We start from the raw sequence: 19,520 nt of genomic DNA, 5'->3' as shown, positions 1-19,520 counted from the left end.
AATAATTCCTGTGCGTACAGAGCAGGATTACAGGGTTGACACACGATCCTCAGGCCGCTGCTAGGCTTTAGCTACCAAGAGATTATGACCCCCCTGTCCTCACAGCTGTTTCATAAACAGTGCAACCAGCAGGCTACAAGCAACCTAGAGGGAGGGTAATGTGTATTCATTAAATAATTAAATGACCTTAAAACGGAAAAAAAAAAAAAAAAGAAAGAAATCCGAGTCCTTAGTACTATCCTGCCAGAGGGAGGAGAGGCAAACGATTCCTTCTGCTAGTGTGTTTGGGGGGCGAGGTTGGGGGCGGGTAGGATGGGGCTGCCATGGGAGCATCCTAGCCCATGCATCTGAGAACCGACTTAGACCCAGCACATCCAAGAATCTTATTCTGCACCTTTAACCAGACCGTGGATACCCTTGGTCTAAACAAGCATTTTCCAAAGTGTAGTGTGTACAACATAAAAATGTCAGAAGGCTGGGACAGTACTGCATACCACAGTCTTTATGGGGATTCACACACAATTCCTACTAGTAGGTCTTAAACATCTGAGAAGTCCTCCAATCAAGAAAGCTGCTTAACTTTCTTTAACCCAACACACTTATTTGACCCTCCCACCACTGCCACCATAGGGAAAAACACCCATTAATATCCTGGGCATAGGCTTTGGAAAACGCCTTCCACTTTGAGCCTTCATTTTCCAACCTAGAGAAAGCTGCCTTCCTGGGCCCCAGTGACCAGTGTGAGATCTACTCCATCATGTCCAGACAGAGATGGGCAGCAGACCCACTAAGATGACACAGGTTGGGACAATGGCCAAGGGTCCCGCTGTAGGGATACAAGACCCTCCAGAACAGTTTAGGAGGAAACTGTGGCTCTGTTTTGGGAGGGCAACCTTTGCTCAGGACCTAACAATTCCACCTTGAGCCTAATCTGTCTCTGCTCCCCGTGGCCCAGAAGTCCCCCTGGATGGAGGAACACTGGTCCCAAACGCAAAGCCTTTTCCCTTTTGAAGGAACATTAAGACAATCTATGATACTACTGAATGGAAGAAAATATTGCTAATGATATAACCGATAAGGGGCTAATATCCAAAATATCAATATAAACAGCTCATAAACTCAACATCAAAAACACAAACCACCTGATTAAAAAATGGGCAGAAGACCTGAATAGACATTTTTACAAAGAAGACATACAGATGGACAACAGGCACATGAAAAGATGCTCAGTATCATTAATCAGAGAAATGCAAATTAAAATCACAATGAGAGGGCGTCCCTGGTGGCGCAGTGGTTGCGAGTCAGCCTGACGATGCAGGGGACACGGTTCGTGCCCCGGTCCGGGAAGATCCCACATGCCGTGGAGCGGCTGGGCCCGTGAGCCATGGCTGCTGAGCCTGCGCGTCCGGAGCCTGTGCTCCGCAACGGGAGAGGCCACAACAGTGAGAGGCCCGCGTACCGCCCAAAAAAAAAAAAAAAAAAAAAAAAAACAGGACTTCCCTGGTGGCACAGTGGTTAAGAATCCGCTTGCCAATGCAGGGGACACGGGTTCGAGCCCTGGTCCGAGAAGATTCCACATGCTGTGGAGCAGCTAAGCTCGTGTGCCACAACTACTGAGCCTGCGCTCTAGAGCCCACAAGCCACAACTACTGAAGCCCGCGCGCCTAGAGCCTGTGCTCCGCAACCAGAGAAGCCACCGCAATGAGAAGCCCGCGCACCGCAAGTAAGACCCAAGGCAGCCAAAAATAAAATATAAATAAATTTAAAAAACAAACAAACAAACATATCACAATGAGATATCACCTCACACCTGTCAGAACGGCTGTCATCAAAAAGACCACCACAAATAACAAATGCTGGCGAGGATGTGGAGAAAAGGGAACCCTCGTACACTGCTGGTAGGAATGTAAATTTGTGCAGCCACTGTGGAAAACGGTATGGCAGTTTCTCATAAAGCTAAACACAGAACTACCATATGACCCAGCAATTCCACTCCTGGGTATGTATCTGAAAAAATGAAAACACTAATTTGAAAAGATACATGCACCCCAACGTTCACAGCAGCATTATTTACAATTGCCAAGATATGGAAGCAACCCAAGTGTCCATCAACAGATGAATGGATAGAGAAGATGTGGCACATATATACAATGGAATACTACTCAGCCATAAGAAAAAATGAAATTTTGTCATTTGCAACAACATGGATGGACTTGGAGGGTATTATGCTAAGTGAAATAAGTCAGAAAAAGAAATACTGTATAATATTATTTATATGTGGAATCTAAAATATACGAATGAATATAACAAAAAGGAAACAGACTCACAGATATATAGGACAAACTAGCGGATACCAGTAGGGAGAGGGAAGTGGGAGGGGCAAGATAGGGGTAGGGGATTTAGAGTTACAATCTATTATGTATAAAATAAATAAGCTACAAGGACATATGGTACAACACAGGGAATACAGCCAATAACTTATAATAACTATAAATGGAGGATAACCTTTAAAAATTATGAATCACTACATTGCATACCTGTAACTTATATAATATTATACATCAACTATATCTCAATTTTTTAAAATAGACTTAAAAAAGAAAAAGACAATCTATGATAACCAGACCCAGGCCTGCACCTCCCTCCCGGGAGACCAGACTGCATTCACTGTTATCACTTAAGTGTCCCTTACGAAACCCCAACAAACAGGAAAGGCTGGAATCAAATTATGACTCATCCACAAAGATACGACTCTCCCCGCCCCAAAAGGATGCTGTGGGGTTGCCTGTAGGGGCCCATCTTCCTTCTCGTTTCTGAGGTGTGCATTACTCAAAGAGGCGTTGGGCAAAGGGGCTTTGCCCACTATATATCATCTCCATGACAGACCTCGCCCACCTCATCCACTATGGTATCCCCACGCCTGGAATATAGCAGGTATCAAGAAATACTTGTTGAATGAATGAACGCATGACATAACGAATGAGTCAATGAGCTGAGTGGTGAATCTATCTATGCCAGTGTCAAGAATCAGCTCGGTGTGTGGTTAGGAATGTGGACTCCTGCCCCAACACGAAGTTGCATGACCTTGGGCAAGTTACTAATTTCTCTGGCTCAGTTTTATTCCCTCTAAAATGGGGATAATAACAGTGCCAACCTCATAGGTTGCCATGACAATTAAATTAGTTAGCATGTGTAAAGTGCATAGAATAGTACCTGGCACATAATATGTGCTTTATAAGTATTATATAGACTCATTATCATCCTGATACCAGGTACGAGAAAGTCCAGCTGGGAAAATGAACATGACATTTCATGTAGACACCGAATCCTTTCACTCAACATTATTTACTGAACACTATTATGTGACAAGTACTCTCTCAACTCCTATTTGGGTGCAAGGAGAAGGCAACCACGTTCAAATGTGTAACCAGATCAGGAAAAAGAGCCTTCTCCTCTATGAGTGATACTTCTTGCTGACTTTGCATGGCCAGCACCCCAGCCTTGAGCCCATCCTCTTGGGCCCTAGCCCCTCCTAGATCAGAGCCCAAAGCCATGATCTCCTATCCTAGATATGCAGCAGCACACAGAAGAAATAAAGGATTAATATTTGGGGGGAAGAACCAGGGAGGCCAATGAGTAGCTTTCTGGGAGAGAAGATCTTCTCCTTACTTAACCCTAAGGCTACATTTTATCTGCCCATGATATTTTCAAAACCAGGGATTGATTTCAAAGCCATTTGAAGAGTGATTCACCTAGTGTGAGGACAAGGAAAACAGGCCTCATCTCTCCGAGAGCTTCCTGACCTTGCTGAGAGCCTTATTGAGGCTCTCCAAAGAGCCAAGGTTGGGCTGAGGGTGGGGCTCAGAGGTCCCAGAGTATCCCAGCAAACCACCCACGTAAGTCCCATGATTCTTAGCGCAGCCCCGAACTGGCATCTTCAGAGTAAGCCGGTCCCTCAGAGCTGCCACCAGAGTTGCAGCCAGGTCAGGCTAACTACTCCAAACCTGCTAACACTCCAGAAGGTGAGTGCTGACAGGGGCTCTGTCTGCCTGGCCTTATGGCTTGACTACCACTCAACACTGATGCTTCACAGTCAGGGGAGGAATTTCTCCCATGAGAGTTCCAGCTGCAGCCAACTCCCCCCTAAAGATGGCCAAATGTTGGTCACCACATCCAGGGGGATAGCCAACAAGGGTTCAGGACCATGCTGAAATTCCTCCTAGTGCTTCCAGCTGTCTTCACTCAGTTCCTTTGCTAATTTGTCATGACCAAGCTTCCAGCCACATACAAGGACCCAACAGTTAGTGTAAGTGACACTCTAGTTAGCAAGCCTCTCCTACTCCAGGGCCTCTCAAAACTCACCCCAGAGGCCTCTGCCAGCCAAGTCAAGCAGTTCCACTGGCAAAGCAGCTACCAGGAAGTTCAAGGGCAGAAAGCAGACTGCCAGATGCAGTACACCTACCTCCCTTGCCAGGAAAGAGCCAAAGAGGTAAGGATGAAGGCCTCCAATGACCCCATCACTCTGCCATCCTGCCCATCCCCCTGCCTCCAGGTGGAAATCCTCAGCCCTTGGTATCTGGCCAGTCCTCAAGCACTAGAAAGTGGTCCAGGCTCTTAAGTGGCGGCAAGTCCCGGGTCCCATTATTTCTCTAAACCTTTCGAATCCAATGTCGGTCGCCAGGGAGCTGAGGTATGGCGGGCTCACCTGAGGCCTCTGGAGCCCAGGCCACCGCAGGAACTGCGAAAGGAGCACAGCCCAGGGCCCAGGCAGGGGATGAGCCCGGGATCGGAGCCGCCGCCTTAGCGGGCAGGGAAGCCCAAGGCCGAGATTCCGACCTGGGGGCGCTCCGACTCCCACTGTGGGCTGGGCCGCCGGGGGCCGCGAGCCGTGGGTTCAAGGTCAGTAGCGCAGGGTCGCGCGCACTCACGGGCTTCAGGGGACAGGGCCATGCAGTGGGCCGAAGGGGGCGGCTCGCAGTCTGGAGAGCAGGTGGCGGCGCTGGTCAGGGCGAACAGCGAGCGCCGCAGAAGAGCTGCCCCGCCCTGCCGCCGACCCGCGGAGCCCGGGCCGGGCCTCGCCCCACGGCGGGCGCTGGACGGGAGCCGGCGGTGCGCCCCGCGGCAGGCACAGGGGCCGGCGGTCCCGGGGCGCGGTGCTGCGCCGCGCCAGCCCGGAGCTCCCGGGCCGCCGGGCGGGAGGAAAAGGGCCGCTTCCGCAGGGGAGAATCCCGGGGGTCTCGCGCCGCCCCAGCCGGTGACCTACCTGGGCGCGGAGCAGGGGAGAGGCGAGGAGCCAGCGGCAGAGGGGCGCGGGCCGAGCCGCCCGCCACGGAGGTCTGCCCTGTCCGCCGCCCGCCCACCCGGCCGGGCCGCTGCTACCTGAAGCGCAGGACCGCGCGGCCAACAGGAAAGGAAACTTGAGAGAGCCCGGGGCGCGGCGGCCTCCGCCCTGTCCCTCGGCCGGAAGCGCGCCCGCCGCAGCCGGGGGTCAGGTCCAGCCCGGCTCGCCTCCGCGGTCACCCCGGGGCCCCAAAGCGTTCCTCACGATGTTCGGATCTTCCCAGACCTCCTCCCTTGCCGGGACTTGTCCCAAGGAGAGATTCTGGGGTCAGCGCCCCCAAACAGGTGACTTACTCCCTGGAGCTGAACTGACAGACTCTCTCCTCCAACCCTGTGCTCTGGCTTACACACCCGCCCCTCTAAGTCCGGATTGACCTCTAGTTGCCAAAGCCAGTGGGTGCTTTATAGCCTCCCCTAGTCGCTTCTCCCCAGCCTTTGAACCTGCGGAGCACACCTTCCTTCCTGCAACCCCCTTGGAGTAGTTTCCAGAGTCGGCGCCTGCAACCACCACCCCTCTCTCTCCAGATTTTCTACACACCTTAATGACTGCGGCTTCTCAGCCTCCAGGGCCTGGCTTTTCATTGTGGTGGTGTTCTCTGGGGTTCCACTGCTCGGCTGCCTGCCCCTTCTGGGGATCTCACCCACTCCCATGTTAAAACCTCCTGCCTGCTAATGACTCTGGAACCTCCTCTCCAGCCCAGAATGCTCCAGAGCAGCAGATGGCATATCCAACCAACTGGACACATCTCCACTAGAGGTTCCTATACCGGAGGAAATGCGTCCAAACTCAAACTCCTAATTTCCTTCCAGGAACGTGCCAGAACCTACTCCTATTCCTGTGTTTCTGTAACCAAGCAGGACCCTATAAGGCCTTCTAGGGACAGACTCCTCCCACCCTCCTCGTCCTCCACCTGCCTCTTGTTTGTAGAAAAACTTTAGCATCCTAGGCCTTTCCTGAGTTCCAAATTTAATCAGAGAAGTGAGAAAATGCAGAAGCAAAGGAAAACAGTCAAGTAAGACAAAAATAATAATAGTTTAGCTATAAAACAAAGTCAAGGACCTTTAGTTCCTCTTCGAGGGCTATAGATAATATTCTGAGCCATATGCTTGAGCTGTTTTGCAGATACTAAAACCTCCACCAGGTGGAAGGCATTAACTGCATGCTGATCAACAAGCACATAGACCCCAGACAATTAGAACCAGAAGGTTGATGATGTTGACTCCCAGTTATCTCACCACCCATCAGAAGAATGTCCAGGATCTGATCACCCACCCTGTTGCCCTCTCCCTGTCTTTAAAAACCCTTCCCTGAAATCCATCGAGGAGTCTTTTGAGCTTTAGCCGCCAGGACTCCTTGCTTGGCCTTGCAACAAATGCTGCACTTTCCTTCACGACAACCCATTGTCAGTAGTTTGTCAAGTGGACCCAAATTTCATTAGGTAACATTTCCAGCCTTCTGGGTGACAGCACCACCACCCACTCCCCCAAGCCACTCTTGAGAGCTATCCTCGACTCCTTCTCCCTTTCATATCTCACACCGGTTAGTCACCAAAGGGGAAGCGAAACTATTCATTAGTGTCCTGATGGTGCTAACTGCTTTCACATTGTCTCATTTGTGCACCAAGTTTTATTCCTTCTGTGTCCTAGCCTGATATTTACAATTTATTTGCAAGTTATATGCACATGTAACTATATAAATACATTATGTATTATAAGGCATGCTAAAAGTCATTACAGGATTTGGTAAAGATGAAACAATAATCTTAAATTATTTCAATTTTAGTGAATGGTACATTATACCTTTTTCCCTTCACTTTAAAGTTATTAGCAAAAATCTGTTTGAGAGCAACATGATTAAAAATGATTTCAATCAATCTTAGTTTAATATTTTGAGACTAGAAAGTATGCTTTTAAGTTCAGTTAATGTCAATACTTAGTCCTAATGGCTGTTAATTGCAAAACAAAGCCAAAAACCTCACAAAGATAAATACACCCAAATAAAAAAGTTCTGGGTCTTTCCTGGCGGCCCAGTGGTGAAGACTTCGCCTTCCAATGCAGGGGAGGGTGTGGGTTCCATCCCAGGTGTGGGAGCTAAGATCCCACATGCCTCCAGGCCAAAAAACCAAAACATAAAACAGAAGCAATATTGTAACAAATTCAATAAAGACTTTAAAAATGATCCACATCAATTAAAAAAAAGTTCTTTCACTACACTTATTAAATCACAATTCTCACTGCTTAAATCCCATCTACCAATTTTGCAAATGTGAAATTCCCCCAGGAAACTCTTCTTTGTCCATGAAGCCCACATTCCCAATGATGTTTTTGTTATCAAGCAAAGGTTCACTGCCTGATGTGCATAGGAGCCAATAATATGGCACTGGTTTTGAGGGAGAAGCTTTATTGCGAGGTTGACCAGCAAGGAGACAGGAGGCAAAGTTCTCAAATCTGTCTCCTTGATCCAGGGTTGGGGTGAAATTTAAGAGGTTAGGGGAACTTCAAACTTGGAAGCTGACTGGCTAGTCTTGAGTCAGAACATATAAACTACTCGTGCTACTGGAAGATGTTCCTTATTGAAGGACTCCCTTTGCTTTGTTAAGAGTTCCAGTGGCAACCTTTTGATTCTTTGAGTTCTGTAGACTGAAGATTCTCAGTTGGGGGTCAGCCTGAAGAGATGGCTTCCCATCTTGCACTGCTGTTTCTGTAAAATAACTCAAGGTTTGATTAATCAACCTATTTAGGGAGGCAAAAGCAGTTTAAGCTGGGGCTGTTTCAACAACCTATTTAAGGAGGCAAAACCAGTTTAAGCTGCTCAGTGTTTTATGAGCTGTTTCATTTTCATCAGTTGTTCCTGCAGATATTTTTAACAATGGGATTTTTTTTGTTGTTGTTGTTGCTTATTTATTTATTTATTTATTTATTTTTTTTTTTTTTTTTAAACATCTTTATTGGGGTATAATTGCTTTACAATGGTGTGTTAGTTTCTGCTTTACAACAAAGTGAATCAGCTATACATATACATATGTTCCCATATGTCTTCCCTCTTGCGTCTCCCTCCCTCCCACTCTCCCCATCCCACCCTTCCAGGCTGTCACAAAGCACCGAGCTAATATCCCTGTGCCTTGCGGCTGCTTCCCCCCAGCTATCTACCTTACTACGTTTGTTAGTGTGTATATGTCCATGACTCTCTCTCGCCCTGTCAAAACTCACCCTTCCCCCTCCCCATATCCTTAAGTCCGTTCTCCAGTAGGTCTGCGTCTTTATTCCTATCTTACCCCTAGGTTCTTCATGACATTTTTTTCCCTTAAATTCCATATATATGTGTTAGCATACGGTATTTGTCTTTGTCTTTCTGACTTACTTCACTCTGTATGACAGATTCTAGGTCTATCCATCTCATTACAAATAGCTCAATTTCATTTCTTTTTAAGGCTGAGTAATATTCCATTGTGTATATGTGCCACATCTTCTTTATCCATTCATCCGATGATGGGCGCTTAGGTTGTTTCCATGTCCTGGCTATTGTAAATAGAGCTGCAATGAACATTTTGGTACATGACTCTCTTTGAATTTTGGTTTTCTCAGGGTATATGCCAAGTAGTGGGATTGCTGGGTCATATGGTAATTCTATTTGTAGTTTTTTAAGGAACCTCCATACTGTTCTCCACAGTGGCTGAACCAATTCACATTCCCACCAGCAGTGCAAGAGTGTCCCCTTTTCTCCACACCCTCTCCAGCATTTATTGTTTCTTGATTTTTTGATGATGGCCATTCTGACTGGTGTGAGATGATATCTCATTGTAGTTTTGATTTGCATTTCTCTAATGATTAATGATGTTGAGCATTCTTTCATGTGTTTGTTGGCATTCTGTATATCTTCTTTGGAGAAATGTCTATTTAGGTCTTCTGCCCATTTTTGGATGGGGTTGTTTGTTTTTTTGTTATTGAGCTGCATGAGCTGCTTGTAAATTTTGGAGATTAATCCTTTGTCAGTTGCTTCATTTGCAAATGTTTTCTCCCATTCTGAGGGTTGTCTTTTGGTCTTGGTTATGGTTTCTTTTGCTGTGCAAAAGCTTTGAAGTTTCATTAGGTCCCATTTGTTTATTTTTGTTTTTATTTCCATTACTCTAGGAGGTGGGTCAGAAAGGATCTTGCTGTGATTTATGTCATAGAGTGTTCTTCCTATGTTTTCTTCTAAGAGTTTGATAGTTTCTGGCCTTACATTTAGGTCTTTAATCCATTTTGAGCTTATTTTTGTGTATGGTGTTAGGGAGTGATCTAATCTCATACTTTTACATGTACCTGTCCAGTTTTCCCAGCACCATTTATTGAAGAGGCTGTCCTTTCTCCACTGTACATTCCTGCCTCCTTTATCAAAGATAAGGTGTCCATATGTGCGTGGGTTTATCTCTGGGCTTTCTATCCTGTTCCACTGATCTGTCTTTCTGTTTTTGTGCCAGTACCATACTGTCTTGATTACTGTTGCTTTGTAATATAGTCTGAAGTCAGGGAGCCTGATTCCTCCAGCTCCTTTTTTCGTTCTCAAGATTGCTTTGGCTATTCGGGGTCTTTTGTGTTTCCATACAAATTGCGAAATTTTTTGTTCTAGTTCTGTGAAAAATGCCAGTGGTAGTTTGATAGGGATTGCATTGAATCTGTAGATTGCTTTGGGTAGTAGAGTCATTTTCACAATGTTGATTCTTCCCATCCAAGAACATGGTATATCTCTCCATCTATTTGTATCATCTTTAATTTCTTTCATCAGTGTCTTATAATTTTCTGCATACAGGTCTTTCGTATCCTTAGGTAGGTTTATTCCTAGATATTTTATTCTTTTTGTTGCAATGGTAAATGGGAGTGTTTTCTTGATTTCACTTTCAGATTTTTCATCATTAGTATATAGGAATGCCAGAGATTTCTGTGCATTAATTTTGTATCCTGCTACTTTACCAAATTCATTGATTAGCTCTAGTAGTTTTCTGGTAGCATCTTTAGGATTCTCTATGTATAGTATCATGTCATCTGCAAACAGTGACAGCTTTACTTCTTCTTGTCCAATTTGGATTCCTTTTATTTCCTTTTCTTCTCTGATTGCTGTGGCTAAAACTTCCAAAACTATGTTGAATAAGAGTGGTGAGAGTGGGCAACCTTGTCTTGTTCCTGATCTTAGTGGAAATGCTTTCAGTTTTTCACCATTGAGGATGATGTTTGCTGTGGGCTTGTCATATATGGCTTTTATTATGTTTAGGAAAGTTCCCTCTATGCCTACTTTCTGGAGGGTTTTTATCATAAATGGGTGTTGAATTTTGTCGAAAGCTTTCTCTGCATCTATTGAGATGATCATATGGTTTTTCTCCTTCAATTTGTTAATATAGTTTATCACATTGATAGATTTGTGTATATTGAAGAATCCTTGCATTCCTGGAATAAACCCCACTTGATCATGGTGTATGATCCTTTTAATGTGCTGTTGGATTCTGTTTGCTAGTATTTTGTTGAGGATTTTTGCATCTATGTTCATCAGTGATATTGGCCTGTAGTTTTCTTTCTTTGTGACATCCTTGTCTGGTTTTGGTATCAAGGTGATGGTGGCTTCGTAGAAGGAATTTGGGAGTGTTCCTCCCTCTGCTATATTTTGGAAGAGTTTGAGAAGGATAGGTGTTAGCTCTTCTCTAAACGTTTGATAGAATTCACCTGTGAAGCCATCTGGTCCTGGGCTTTTGTTTGTTGGAAGGTTTTTAATCACAGTTTCAATTTCAGTGCTTGTGATTGGTCTGTTCATATTTTCTATTTCTTCCTGATTCAGTCTTGGCAGGTTGTGCATTTCTAAGAATTTGTCCATTTCTTCCAGATTGTCCATTTTATTGGCATAGAGTTGCTTGTAGTAATCTCTCATGATTTTTTTTATTTCTGCAGTGTCAGTTGTTACTTCTCCTTTTTCATTTCTAATTCTATTGATTTGAGTCTTCTCCCTTTTTTTCTTGATGAGTCTGGCTAGTGGTTTATCTATTTTGTTTATCTTCTCAAAGAACCAGCTTTTAGTTTTATTGATCTTTGCTATTGTTTCCTTCATTTCTTTTTCATTTATTTCTGATCTGATTTTTATGATTTCTTTCCTTCTGCTAGCTTTGGGGTTTTTTTGTTCTTCTTTCTCTAATTGCTTGAGGTGCAAGGTTAGGTTGTTTATTCGAGATGTTTCCTGCTTCTTAAGGTGGGCTTGTATTGCTATAAACTTCCCCCTTAGAACTGCTTTTGCTGCATCCCATAGGTTTTGGGTCGTTGTGTCTCCATTGTCATTTGTTTCTAGGTATTTTTTTATTTCCTCTTTGATTTCTTCAGTGATCACTTCATTATTAAGTAGTGTATTGTTTAGCCTCCATGTGTTTGTATTTTTTACAGATCTTTTCCTGTAATTGATATCTAGTCTCATGGCGTTGTGGTCGGAAAAGATACTTGATACAATTTCAGTTTTCTTAAATTTACCAAGGCTTGATTTGTGACCCAAGATATGATCTATCCTGGAGAATGTTCCATGAGCACTTGAGAAAAATGTGTATTCTGTTGTTTTTGGATGGAGTGTCCTATAAATATCAATTAAGTCCATCTTGTTTAATGTATCATTTAAAGCTTGTGTTTCCTTATTTATTTTCATTTTGGATGATCTGTCCATGGGTGAAAGTGGGGTGTTAAAGTCCCCTACTATGAATGTGTTACTGTTGATCTCCCCTTTTATGGTTGTTAGTATTTGCCTTATGTATTGAGGTGCTCCTATGTTGGGTGCATAAATATTTACAATTGTTATATCTTCTTCTTGGATCGATCCCTTGATCATTATGTAGTGTCCTTCTTTGTCCCTTTTAATAGTCCTTATTTTAAAGTCTATTTTGTCTGATATGAGAATTGCTACTCCAGCTTTCTTTTGGTTTCCATTTGCATGGAATATCTTTTTCCATCCCTTTACTTTCAGTCTGTATGTGTCTCTAGTTCTGAAGTGGGTCTCTTGTAGACAGCATATATAAGGGTCTTGTTTTTGTATCCATTCAGCCAATCTGTGTCTTTTGGTGGGAGCATTTAGTCCATTTACATTTAAGGTAATTATTGATATGTATGTTCCTATTTCCATTTTATATATTGTTTTGGGTTCGCTACTATAGGTCATTTCCTTCTCTTGTGTTTCGTGTCTAGAGAAGTTCCTTTAGCATTTGTTGTAAAGCTGGTTTGGTGGTGCTGATCTCTCTCAGCTTTTGCTTGTCTGTAAAGGTTTTAATTTCTCCATCAAATGTGAATGAGATCCTTGCTGGGTAGAGTAGTCTTGGTTTCAGGCTATTCTCCTTCATCACTTTCAGTATTACCTGCCACTCCCTTCTGGCTTGTAGGGTTTCTGCTGAGAGATCAGCTGTTAACCTTATGGGGATTCCCTTGTGTGTTATTTGTTGTTTTTCCCTTGCTGCTTTTAATATGCTTTCTTTGTATTTAATTTTTGACAGTTTGATTAATATGTGTCTTGGCGTGTTTCTCCTTGTATTTATCCTGTATGGGACCCTCTGTGCTTCCTGGACTTGATTAACTATTTCCTTTCCCATATTAGGGAAGTTTTCAACTATGATCTCTTCAAATATTTTCTCAGTCCCTTTCTTTCTTTCTTCTTCTTCTGGAACCCCTATAATTCGAATGTTGGTGCGTTTCATGTTGTCCCAGAGGTCTCTGAGACTGTCCTCAGTTCTTTTCATTCTTTTTTCTTTATTCTGCTCTGCAGTAGTTATTTCCACTACTTTATCTTCCAGGTCACTTATCCGTTCTTCTGCCTCAGTTATTCTGCTATTGATCCTATCTAGAGTGATTTTAATTTCATTTATTGCATTGTTCATCGTTGCTTGTTTCATCTTTAGTTCTTGTAGGTCCTTGTTAACTGTTTCTTGCATTTTGTCCATTCTACTTCCAAGATTTCGGATCATCCTTACTATCATTATTCTGAATTCTTTTTCAGGTAGATTGCCTATTTCCTCTTCATTTGTTAGGTCTGGTGGGTTTTTATCCTGCTCCTTCATCTGCTGTGTGTTTTTCTGTCTTCTCATTTTGCTTATCTTACTGTGTTTGGGGTCTCCTTTTTGCAGGCTGCACTTTCGTAGTTCCCGTTGTTTTTGATGTCTGTCTCCAGTGGCTAAGGTTGTTTCAGTGGGTTGTGTAGGCTTCCTGGTGGAGGGGACTAGTGCCTGTGTTGTGCTGGATGAGGCTGGATCTTGTCTCTCTAGTGGGCAGGTTCACGTCTGGTGGTGTGTTTTGGGGTGTCTGTGGCCTTATTATGATTTTAGGCAGCCTCTCTGCTAAAGGGTGGGGTTGTGTTCCTGTTTTGCTAGTTGTTTGGCATAGGTTGTCCAGCACTGTGGCTTGCTGGTCGTTGAGTGAAGCTGGGTGCTGGTGTTAAGATGGAGGTCTCTGGGATATTTCCACCGTTTAATATTATGTGGAGCTGGGAGGTCTCTTGTTGACCAGTGTCCTGAAGTTGGCTCTCCTACCTCAGAGGCAGAGCCCTGACTCCTGGCTGGAGCACCAAGAGCCTTTCATCCACACAGCTCAGAATAAAAGGGAGAAAAAGTAGGGAGAATTAGTAGAAGTATGAGTAAAGAAAGAAGGAAAGGAGGAAAGGAAGGAAGGAAGAAAGAAGCAAAGAAGGAAAGAAAGGAGGGAGGGAGGGAGGGAGGGAGGAAGGAAGGAAGGAGGGAAAGAAGGAAAAAAGACAGAAAGAAAGATGATACAGTAAAAATAAAATAAAGTATAATATAGTTATTGAATTAAAAAATATTTAGAAAAAAAAAAAAAAAAGGGACGGATAGAACCTTAGGACAAATGTTGGAAGCAAAGCTATACAGAGAAAATCTTACACAGAAGCATACACATACACCTTCACAAAAAGAGGTAAAGGGGGAAAAATCATAAATCCTGCTCCCTGAGACCACCTCCTCAATTTGGGGTGATTCGTTGTCTAAAGGAGGGAGGGAAGGAAGGAAAGAAAGAAAGAACGAAGGTAAAGTATAATAAAGTTATTACAATTAAACTTAATTATTAAGAAAAAGAATTTTTTAAAAAAAGTCATGGACGGATAGAGCCCTAGGACAAATGGTGGAAGCTAGAGTATACAGACTAGATGTCACACAGGAGCATACACGTACACCTTCACAAAAAGAGGAAAAGGGAAAAAAATCATAGATTTCGCTCCTAAATTCCACCTCTTCAATTTGGGATCATTCCTTGTCTATTCAGGTATTCCACAGATGCAGGGTATATCAAGTTGATTGTGGAGCTTTAATCCGCTGCTTCTGTGGCTGCTGGGAGAGATTTCCCTTTCTCTTCTTTGTTTTCACAGCTCACAGGAGCTCAGCTTTGGATTTGGCCCTGCCTCTGCGTGTAGGTCGCTGGAGGGCGTCTGTTTTTTCGCTCAGACAGGACGGGGTTAAAGGAGCCGCTGATTCGGGGCCTCCGGCTCACTCAGGCCGGGGGTTGGGGGATGGGGGAAGGAGGGGCACTGCGTGCGGGGCCGGCCTGCGGCGGCAGAGGCAGCGTGACGTTGCGGCAGAGGCCGGCGTGACGTTGCACCAGCCTGAGGCCCGCCGTGCGCTGTCCCGGGGAAGTTGTCCCTGGATCCCGGGAACCTGGCAGTGGCGGGCTGCACAGGCTCCGCGGAAGAGGGGTGTGGAGAGTGACCTGTGCTCGCACACAGGCCCCTTGGTGGCGGCAGCAGCAGCCTTAGCGTCTCCCGCCCGTCTCTGGGGTCCGCGGTTTTAGCCGCGGCTCGCGCCCGTCTCTGGGGTTTGCGCTTTCAGCCGCGGCTTGCGCCCGTCTCGGGGGCTCGCGCCCTCAGCCGCGGCTCGCGCCCGTCTCTGGGGTTCGCGCTTTTAGCCGCGGCTCGCGCCCGTCTCTGGAGTTCCTTTAAGCAGCGCTCTTAGACCCCTCTCCTCGCGCACCAGGAGACAAAGAGGGAAGAAAAAGTCTCTTGCCTCTTCGGCCGGTGCAGGCTTTTCCCCGAACTCCCTCCCGGCTAGTCGTGGTGCACTAACCCCTTCAGGCTATGTTCAAGCCGCCAACCCCAGTCCTCTCCCTGAGCTCCGTCCAAAACCAAAACCCTAGCCTCAGCTCGCAGCCCCGCCCGCCCCGGTGGGTGAGCAGCAAGCCTCTCGGGTTGGTGAGTGCTGGTCGGCACCGATCTTCTGTGCAGGAATCTCCCCGCTTTGCCCTCCGCACCCGTCGCTGTGCACTACTCCGCGGTCCCGAAACTCCCCCCTCTGCCTCCCGCAGTCTCCGCCCGCGGAGGGGCTTCCTAGTGTGTGGAAACTTTTCCTCCTTCACAGCTCCCTCCCACTGGTGCAGGTGCCGTCCTTATTCTTTTGTCTCTGTTTTTTTCTTTTGCCCTATCCAGTTACGTGGGGAGTTTCTTGCCTTTTGGGAGGTCTGAGGTCTTCTGCCAGCCTTCAGTAGGAGTTCTATAGGAGTTGTTCCACGTGTGGATGTATTTCTGGTGTATCCGTGGGGAGGAAGGCGATCTCCGCGTCTTACTCTTCCGCCATCTTCAAGGTCCCCCCCAACAATGGGATTTTTTTAAACTCCAGAAACTCTTTATTTGTAAGAATGTAATATAGGTTTAAAAAGTGTATTTCTTAATTTTGAAGACAGTGGCTATGACAGTCTATATAGTTGAAACTGACACGCTTCATTTTGGCATTAAAATCACATGATAATGGAAACAGTTACAGCATCAATTTTCAAAGTGCTTTCCCCATAACATGATTATTTTAAAGCACAGTTACATTCATTGCTAAAATATCACCTATACCTGAAGGGATACCTTGTGTGACTCACATGGAGTCCCTCCCTGCCCAACCCCAGTTTTGTATTCCAGTCTGGGCAGCCACTGCATTGATGTTTACTCTTACACATAAAAACCACAGCATGTTATACTAGATATATCATTCACATTATAAACACACCTTTTCTTTAGTAGATCACAAGAAGTATTTCTTTATGAATGCCATCACTGAAAAGACTTAAAGTAAAACATATTAGGAACTGGCATCCAACCATAATCCAACTTCCACCACACATAGTATGTTCTAAACCGTTTTTCCAAATCTTCGACGACGTTTTCTGTGTGTCTTTCAACAGAATGCATTTTTATGTGTTGCCATCTTCTCTCTGTACCAATTCAGTCACTTTAATCATGGCAAATAGAACAGTGGGTTTTTTCCAATATATTGACTGACATTTTGCCTTTTACTATTAAATAAAAGAGATTTCACTCAAAAGAGATTTCTAAACATGTTTATTACATTTAATAATAGTTCACAAAAATACACGACTAAGTATCGCATGACTTGGAAAAAATCATAGAGATTTGTCTTCATGCTCTGGATGTATAGAATGTACATATCTTGCTGATCATGATGGCATATTTATATAATTATTAGTTAATACCTCAAAGTGCAATATCCCCCTAGGCTGGTTGTTAACTATAGCGATGTAAATCCGTATTTTGAGAGGTCTTTTTTTATACATTTGAACTTTTTTCTGATAGACTTCCGTATCAGAGATATCATCATAATGGATCTCATATGAATAGCAGGAAATTGTTAACTCTGCCATTTTTCTGAGTTTGCTTTTGCTTGCGCTATCCATATTACAGTATCCCTTCCAAGACCCCTGCAGATACTAAAATCCATGGATACTCAAGTCCCTTATATAAAATGGCATAGTATTTGCATATAACCTATGTACATCCTCCCGTATACTTTAAATCATCTCTAGATTACTTATAATACCTAATACAATATATAAATAAATACTATGTAAATAGTTGCCAGGCACACTGCAAATTCAAGTTCTGCTTTTTGGAACGTTCTGGAATTAAAATATATATATTTTTTCCATCCTCAGTTGGTTGAATCTGCAGATGCAGAACCCATGGATACAGAGGGCCCACTGTATTTTCAATCTGTGGATTTCTTTGCAGGAATCGTTTCAAGCTACTTGTCCCTTTTGTGAGAATTAGTTAAATGCTAGTTAGATGATATAATCTATCTACCACCTGGGCTACAAGTAATTCGTAATACCTTGCGATCCACTTGAAAGTAACTGGAACAGTGAGGGTGCCACTGTCACCCCTCCCCTATGTAGTAGAATCCCCTCTTCCCTGAGGACACTTCTTCTATGACACATGACATGGACATCTGACAAAAATGTCGAGTAAGGGTGACTTAATCCATACAGTCAATAGTGCTACATTTATTTTTACACTAAAACATAAATACAAACATACCTCATTTTATTGTGCTTCGCTTTACTGCACTTAACAAATATTGTGTTTCTGACAAGTTGAAGGTTTGCGGCAACCTTGCATCGAGCAAGTCGGTGAGAACACCGACTAGTAGCAACCAACACAACCGTCCCCCGCCCCGCCTCCATCCCCCAGCAGCACCATCAGTCTCTTCTCCATGCTCTGCCACCAGGGGCAGACATCCGGAGTCCTTTCTCCCCCTCTCCTCCAATCTGCCCTTCCCTCCAATCATTCAGACCTGAACGCTTTGGAGAGCACTGGGCCCCGTGCTGTGGGTTACCTCCAAGTGTGCTCTGACACTGGCAGATGGGGATTATTTGAGCATTTTTGGAAGCCCAGGGGTCTGCGCTTCATGCCCCCAACCCCTACTAACACCGACCTCTGGGTAATTGTTCCACAATGCACACACGCACATCCAAGATGGGTATGGCAGCCTCCAAATAACCAGTTCATCTGTCTCCTTTTACTGTCTCCCGAACTACAGAAGCAAAAAATCTCACCCAGGAGACAATAAGAATGGGGTCCCGCTTCTGAGAGTGCTTTAGCAGAGTCTCAGCAAATACATTCAATTTTCAAACCAAAGTGCCCCCGGGCCTTCTACTAATTGAGTGAACTGAAATCATAGCATATGGTCTGGAAACGGGGCAGAAATAGGTCCATCAGGAGTATGTAGTGGCTGGAAAATGAGTGCTGTGGGCATCGAAGGGCACTGTGGCCCCCACTGGTGCTGTAGCATACAGCCTTCGCCCCACCTGCCTCCCCACTCCAGCTGGAGGTTCAATTCCACCCCCCACCCCAGGAATTCTTTTTTTTTTTGGCACAAGGCACACCGGATGTCAGTTCCCTGACCAGAGATTGAACCGGGGCCGTGGCAGTGAAAGCCTGGAATCCTAACCATTAGGCCACCAGGCAACTCCCTCCTCCCCCTACAGTTTTGAACTCCTGTGTGGTCAATCATCCCTAAGCAAGCTGGAGTCTGACAGCATGTCCCCTTACAGTTAACAGCCGGTTCCTTCTTTCTGAAATGGGTTTCTAGAAAGGAGAGCGACAAACCCGAGCACTTTGAAAGTTAGCGTGAGTGTGAGCTAGCCCCTAGACCCAGAGCACGTGCACTCAGGATTGGAAATGGAGCTGTTGTGACAGGAAGTGGGGAGATGTCTTGTCTCCATGCCCGGGCCCGGAGTGGGGCTAGTGTGGAGTCTTGGGGTGTCTGGGGACCTTGGGCTTAGAGTCCCCCAGTCACTCCTCTCTGGACTGGAGTGAAGAGGGTTAATGAGTGGGGATTTGAGGACTGGGGCCCACAGCACATGACCACAGAACACCCTCTCAGTAGGCAGGGGGATGTTTCCCAGGACACACCTGTCTGCTTGTGGGCACACGGTCTCTGTATTTAAATTGAAGTCTGCGAATTAGCAACCCCCTTCCCCATCTAAGAATGGCCTGTTGTCTCTGCCTCCCCTTCAGGACTCTGCACAAGATAATGCTTGGCTGTAGCTCCAGCTCCACCCCCAGCTCATTCCCAGAACTTGAATTTGTGTGGTTTTCATATTCTCTGAACTCTACCATCAGCCTAATCATTATACCATCTGGTGAGACTCTGTGGTTGGACTCCTATAGATGGGAATCACAGCCTCAAACACCTTGCACGTTTAACTCATTGTCTGAACGCTCCAAATCATCTGCCCCTAACTCCCTTCATCTCTCCCTCTATACTTTGAAATTCAGGTGTCAATTTCTAGCATGAATATAGCCCTCCAGAATTACTTGGGAAGGGGGAGAAGGAGGAGGGTAGAGTAGAGCCTCACATGAGGCAGTGACCTCTGTCTCCTGGAGATGCAGTCTTCCCCCGTTGCCA

General features: G+C 45.1%; 1 protein-coding gene across 3 annotated transcripts in view; it reads right to left on the bottom strand.

Moving 5' to 3' along the window:
• Positions 1–5,463, bottom strand: part of AMPD3 (adenosine monophosphate deaminase 3) — a 41,896-nt gene extending 36,433 nt beyond the window's left edge. Inside the window, exon 1 of one of the 3 annotated variants that reach the window (XM_032638980.1) lies at positions 5,264–5,463. The gene's annotated coding sequence lies outside the window, so the exon portion shown is untranslated. Of the gene's footprint in view, positions 1–4,705; positions 4,857–4,924; positions 4,987–5,263 lie in introns of those variants that run through there. The other 2 variants (XM_032638985.1, XM_032638988.1) reach the window with 2 other exon arrangements.
• Positions 5,464–19,520: the final 14,057 nt, after the last annotated feature.

This window comes from Phocoena sinus, chromosome 8 (genome assembly GCF_008692025.1).
Source record: "Phocoena sinus isolate mPhoSin1 chromosome 8, mPhoSin1.pri, whole genome shotgun sequence".
NCBI lineage: Eukaryota > Metazoa > Chordata > Mammalia > Artiodactyla > Phocoenidae > Phocoena > Phocoena sinus.
The sequence above is the reverse complement of the archived record's forward strand: the minus strand, read 5'-3'. Positions and strand labels throughout refer to the sequence as shown.